Source organism: Octodon degus, unplaced genomic scaffold (assembly GCF_000260255.1).
Source record: "Octodon degus isolate 3935 unplaced genomic scaffold, OctDeg1.0 scaffold00065, whole genome shotgun sequence".
NCBI classification, from domain to species: domain Eukaryota; kingdom Metazoa; phylum Chordata; class Mammalia; order Rodentia; family Octodontidae; genus Octodon; species Octodon degus.
The window spans coordinates 12,663,686-12,670,635 of NW_004524641.1; the positions used below are offsets into that span (position 1 = coordinate 12,663,686).

Below are 6,950 nucleotides of genomic sequence, written 5' to 3' on the forward strand. Positions count from 1 at the left end.
AAAGAAAGAAAGAAAGAAAGAAAGAAAGAAAGAAAGAAAGAAAGAAAGAGAAATTGAATAATAACAATGCACATTGGAACACGAATCCCACAGGGTAGCTCATATAAGTTTGTCAATGTCTGCTCCATGTGGGTGACACAGCCTTTGTATCTCCTCCCTAAGGTAACTTTCACAATAATATACTGTATTTTTAGCACATAAGAAGCAAGGACCTGACAGTTGGAAGTCCATATAATATATTCAGTCAAAAGTTAACCATATCAATAGTTCTGCAATGGTGAAGAAAAAGGTAAATACGCAGCAGAGGACCTTTTTGGAGGAAGAAATTACTGTCACACTCCAGTACATCATTTCCTGAACTGAAGTCTAGTTTGAAGAGCATTGCATAGACTTACTGGATGACATACTAAGCAAGAGAGTGAATGGGGCTCTCACACGTCCTGGCCTGAGAATGCTGCCTTGGTGACTACGAAGCTAGCTAGATCTATGCTGACTTGGTGACTAGGAAAATCGTTTGGTTAAACTCCCTTTTGAGAGCCACTTCACAGATCTTACAAGCTGTATAGCTCTTATGTTTTAAGGTAAGCAACACTTATAGACAGTGACTAAGTTTGGTACCATTTCTAAACATCTGAATACAAACAGAACAATTTCCAGTGGCCAGATGTTTGAAACTAGGTGAAACTTTCAGATAATTAAGTGTTTAGCTGCCATCCAGATGTGTTTGCTAGCATCTCTATAATATACCCTTTACCAGTGGGAACCAAATAAATGAATACAGTGAGAACAAATAGCTAACATAACATAAAACCATGGGGCCGGGGAGATTCCTCAGTAGTATAAGCGCTTCCCTGGCAAGCACAAGGGTCTGAGTTCAATCTCTAGTTTAAAAAAAAAAAACAAACCAAAATACCCAAACATCAAACCAAAACAAAACATAAAACCACCCAAAGAAAAAACACAACTTTACCTTTAAAAAGTCAATTCTTACCTAGAACATGTTGATGTAAAATGAGCATTGTTTTATTTTTTTATTCTTTGCTAACCTTTATTAGATTTATTCGCTTGAAGAGATTTAGTTTTCTTAAATGAAGGTAAATTATTACCTATGACCATTTGGTTTAATATCCCATAGTATATATATTATGAAGAAGATGGTGGGAGGAAAGATATTGGATCATCATCCTAAAATTATTTTTTTTTTAAGCGCTGTTTTATAAACATGCTCTAAACTGGTTTATCTTCAGCTTTGCAGTGCTAAGACAGTTCATTGCCAAAAACATAGCATATTTTAACCACAATATAGGACAGGAGGGAAACTGCTGTACAGGTTGGTAGCATTTTAGATATGGAATACTACTAATGCTTTTGATACATGAATTTTAATAATGCTGTTGTTTTGAATGTTACACTATGCGGTAAACCAAAGCCAGAAAAACTACTCACCTTGTGCAAGAACAGTGGCTAACTATTCCCATTTTCTATGGAAACTGCTGCCCGGTGATAATTGTTATATTCCCCCCAGGCTTATCACCTATTTCTCTGATGAGAAAGAACAAAGGCTCTTGAGTGAAGCACTTGTATCTGGTGACCAACTTTTCCTTGTAGGTTTGAGGTTGGGATTAGGAGTCTGCACAGTCATAGATGCGACATCCTATTTCTCACAGATTTGATAAGATTATGTTGAATTATAGCACACAAACAGTGCAGAAAGGTACTTGCAGTCAGTTTTTATTTATTCCTACTCTTCTAAAAAATCATGTATTTATTTATGTATTTGGTACAGGATCTTACTGTGCAGCTCGGACTCATAGTGATCCTCCTGTTTTCAGTCTCCCCAGCACTGGGATTACAGGTGTGCACCACGATGCCTGGTTTCATTGGCCAGCTGGGTGTGGGGCTGGCATGGCATGTGGTATAGGGGATCAAGCCAGGTCCTTGCTCTTGCCAGGTAGGTGCTTGGACTGCCAAGCTATCTCCTCAGCCCCTTATTTCTAAGCTTATAACTTATTAGGAACCTATTTAATGAATCTGTCCATACATCAAACATTACATTATTTGCTAAAATGAACAACTAAGACATTTTTGTATAGTAAGTTAAAAAGATCTCAGCATACACAAACACACATCTCACACACACACACACATACACACACACACACACACAGAAAATGAGTAAAATAACAAGAAGTTAAAATCATGAAGTTTGGAATAATTTCCACATCTCTTGGAATAGCTGTGATAATGTGCTTTCATAGTCAGAATGAATATTAGACTGTTTTACTTGACCTTGATTGCTGTAATAACAAAGGCTATCCTTTAGTTTGCTTCATATATTGATAATAAATCATTATCAAGATGATGCAACATTAATCAAATAAATCTTCCAATTTCATGTACATTGCTAAATTGGAAAGTAGAGTTCTTGCTCAACTATTGATGGGGTTCAGAACACACTACCACAAAATAGGGCACAATGCAAGAAAACAGAAGTGTGCTCATGCTTTTCACCATTCTCTCCATAATCAGGCCATAAAACTTAGCAAAGTCTCTCTTTAATCAACTCCCCTTTCTTTCCTGAAGACCCTCATGTCTCAATTGTCTGACCTGAGAGCTGGAAGGAGGAAGAAATGTCACACAGGGAGGTCAAGAAGAATTGGAGCATGAGCTCTTACTAAATTGTTTGTTTCTTAAAATCCAACCAGCCCCTTCATCCGCCAAGCATCTTTTGCACAACTGTTCATAGAAGGATACAGCATTTTCATTTCTTTGGGTCTTAATTTATGCAGCCTCCTATCTGAAACTTACATTAACCAAACATACACATTCCTCTTGTTAATCTGTCTTTTGTTATAGGGGTCGCAGTTCAAACCTAGTGATGGATCAGGAAAGATATTACTTTTCTCTCCTAAAGTGAAGTCCCAGTGATTGCAAAAAGTAACATTGACATTGTAGAGCCATGTTTATAAGGAGCACATTCAACATATGGCATGAGATACTAACCACCCTGGAGAACAAAGGATGTATTTAATTGTTTCATGAGTTGAAAGGAAGAGTGGAAACAGAATTTATTATTGTTTATGAAATAAACTTGGGTGAATCCTTTTAAGAACAGTTGATCTACATCAGACACAAACCTTAGAGGAAAAGAATCTTTAATTCTCACAGAGGAAGTTGCTTTTTCTTTTGTGACCTTCTGTGATTTGGTCAGTGTTTTGTGTCTTGCCGTTTTGCTTTTTCCTCTTGTGCAATCTATAATCCAAATCATATCTTCTGCCTTTCTGCCTCTGTGCTTGAAACCTTGGCTTTCTATTGAAAACAGTGCCCTAACATCTAAGCAAACTTCTGGAAGCAACCATACAAAAGGAGAAATAAAGTTATTCATTAACATGTTAAATGATGTTCCTAGTAATCTCAGGAATGAAGATGAAAGCCTGAAGAAGACAATATTTTTCCCTCTGTTGCAGAAAGACAGATGGATAGGTTCTTGGCTGGTGAGGTGGATGTGAATTCTGGATCTTGGGTGTGACTAGAGAAGGGGTTATTTTTATACTTTTAAAAATAATTTGGTATAACATACTAAGAATTGTAGAAGTGTTCAGAAGCATAGATATGATAATTCTACTCTAAAAAATTTATCCTAAAGAAAGGGAAAAAAACTCTATTCCTTAAAAACTTCAGCTCTACTAACATGTCTATAGCAAAAGAGAAATAACAAATAAAAAAGTAAATATTAATCAAATAAAGGCAGAGGCATCTGATCGACTATTTTGTTGTAATTAAAACAAAAAAAATACTTTCCAGTAGGTTTATTAGGTCTGTAAAATTCTATTTTCATATATATTGTTTAAATATAATTCTTTCATTTCTTTTCATGATAATAATTAAAGTAATTGGAGATTAATTTTTATCTCCCAGTTCATGGTCACCTTTTTGAAGAAAACTCATAACACTTTACCTATATCTCACTTTAGTAATTTATGCATTTTTTGCATTATTATTATCAGTCAGCTTGCAGTAGGTTAACAAGCTGTGAAATAATTTGGTTCTAGATTTTGCGAATGAGTACCAGAATTTATGAATTCTAGGCCTAGCAGTAGCAAGTGTTGTGACTAAAACTTTTAGACTCATCTACTCATTTCTCCTGCTCAGGAGGAATAGAGACTGCCACATGAGTAACCATCATTAGTCACGTGACTATTATCTAATTTAAAAACTAATCTTTATCTAATATTCTCATGTAGGAATTCTCCATTCATTCAGTGATCTTATCTCTTGCTATGAAATTGTTTTATCTACTGACAACATAGTAACCAATCACTGCATCTATGTTAATAAATTTAACCTTGAACACATTTTTCCTGATCTTTGCTATTAGAGATGGACGCCACATCCAAAAAGAAGCAACAATTTTTCCTAGAGTTTGAAACAGAGAGAACCGCATCGCTCACCTCAAGCATTCTTCTTGGTTCAAAACCCACAGATAACAGAAACCACAAAAGGATCTGGAAAAAGAAAAAAGAGAGAGGGGATCATGCTTCAAGTTCAAGTTTTCCCAAATGAGCACAGAGTAGTCTAGCTTGCTAGAGATCTAGCCCATTACGACTAGAGTTAGCAAGGAACCTTCTGATTAAAAACAAAAACAAACAAAAAAGAAAACCTTCACAACTGAAGAGTCAGAGGAACTTATTTCAAGCACTTGAGGCCCTGGCTGAGCTCAGGGTAAGGCTCCTCAGGAAATGCTGCCTTAGCACTCCTGAGGCTGTTGGTGCCTGCTGTCCACGGCACCGCGGCTGCTTGGAAGCTCTGAGTGTGTAGTGCTATTTTCAGGCAGGGGGACTCAATGGATTCCACATTATTTTTATTTTCATTTCTTCAATGCTAAGCACATATGGGTTTGCACTTTGCAAATGAACTTGTATGAACTGTGGCAATTTCATTCAGCAGCATGTTTAAAGGATTTCGTGAAAATAGAAATAGTTTAAGTGGAGGTGGCATATACAGGGTGAGGGTCCAAACCCCTTTTTATGGCCCATTTTCCTACCATTCTATTATTAAAAGTCTGGGCTAAAATTTTGAAATCAACCCACAGCTGGAATATATGGGTACTCAGAAAAGCATGTTTCTGAAAGCCTTTAAGAAATGAGAGGAAAGCAAAATACATAAAAATAAATTGAATATAATAAAACTAACATAGGTTTACATAATACATGCACTCAAAGAAACATTTCTGATTTATTCACAAGATTTAGGATATTTGTATAGAACAATTGTGATGAAACATCCTACTACTTGGAAATTGCAATAGTAGGTTGGGACTCAGGAAAAAATGAGTGGTTTCCCTTTCGCCCTTAACTCAGAATAACATTTGGTGCTCCAAGTTTCTTCCTCGTATATTCTTTATAGTCTGTGAGTCTTTTCAGTGACCCAGAGGACTCTCTCATACTACTCTGCTCTCTGTATTGCCATTTATTCCTTCATTTTACCTAAATATATAACATCGACTACTGTCATACATTGTTACAGGCACTGGGATTACCATGATAAATCAAACAGAGAAATAAAACATGAAGCTATTATATGCTACAATGAAAATAAAATAGAATGATGAGACAGAGTGTGACTAGAAGGCTAATTGAGACTAGGTCATTGGGAAAGGTCTCTTCGAGTGGTTACACGGAATAGAGATAATTGACAAGAGGCAATAGATACAGGAGGCTTTTGTAGAGGAATATTCCAGGCAGAAACAGCATAGCACTTGGGATCTAAGGTGGGAAAGAATGGGGATGGGTCAGGGAAGACAATGGAGTCAAGAACGTCTGAAGCATAGGACCAATTGGAAGATGAATTGGAAAAGGCAGACGGAACAGACCACTCAGGGCTTTTAGACCACATGTAGCATTTGAGAACTATTTTAAATGCAGCAGAGCACCTGGGAAGGCTTTACATAGATCCATTAAACCGATCTATACTTAGAAGGTCACTATCATTGTGAGACAAAAGGAAAGTGAGGAGAGAAGCTTTGAGGCTGTTTAACTTAGCCCAGGCAAAAGACGGTAGTATTTTGGCCCAGGAGGGTATGTTTTGAAGGGAGCTTCAGAAGAGCTTGGTGGTTTATTTGATGGAGTAAGAAAAAGAATAGAAGAATCAAGGAGGATAATATTAAATAGACTTACAACTCAGTAAAAATACCCCCAAGCTTTCAAAGCAAATGGAAAGCAGAAAAGTTCACTTGAAATTCCACTGGAGTGCACTGTGTTGCATGTAGGCATTACACCAGTGACCCAGAATAAGGTCCCTCCATCCCCCACTGAGGGAAGACCCATGAACAACATAAGCTTTCCCAGCAGTTTCCCAACTCGTGGGTGGCTCTGCAGCATAGCCAGGAGATCCACTGATGGAGAGCCACAGTTTCTTTGTGTGTGAAATAAGAAGTTTTAAATTAGATGTTCTTTAAGGTTGCTTCTACCCTGAGATTTCTGTGTCTTATATCCCATATGACTTTTGCCATATATAAGACATACATAATACACAAGTTACAGTAATAAAGAGGCTTCCGTGTTGGTTTTTTTTTAATGTATTCAATACAGGGTCTCACTATGTAGATCTCACTCATATTGATTCTCTTGTTTTTAGCATCCCAAGTACTGGGATTACAGGCGTGCACCACCATGCCTAGTCTTAATCCCTGTCTGAATGCTCCCTGGGGGTGGGACCAGTACGGCATGCCAGGGATCAAACCCTGGCTGCTATGTCTGCCTAAGCAGGCTCTTTAGTCAGCTGAGTTATCTGGCTGGCCCACATGTTTTATTCTTTTTCTTTTTTTGGCAGAACCGGGGATTGAACTCAGCCCATTGCATTTACTAGGGAAGCACTTATTCTACTGAGCCATCTCCCCGGCCCCTCGCATTTTTTATTCTTATCCTTAATTCTGGATTAAATTTTTTTTT

The 6,950-nt window shown here is 37.3% G+C and overlaps 1 protein-coding gene across 1 annotated transcript in view; it reads right to left on the reverse strand.

The window, feature by feature from the left end:
• Positions 1-4,504, reverse strand: part of B3galt1 (beta-1,3-galactosyltransferase 1) — a 169,062-nt gene extending 164,558 nt beyond the window's left edge. The window contains exon 1 of the mRNA XM_004634785.2: positions 4,452-4,504. The gene's annotated coding sequence lies outside the window, so the exon portion shown is untranslated. The remainder of the gene's footprint in view (positions 1-4,451) is intronic.
• Between the last annotated feature and the right edge of the window lie 2,446 nt (positions 4,505-6,950).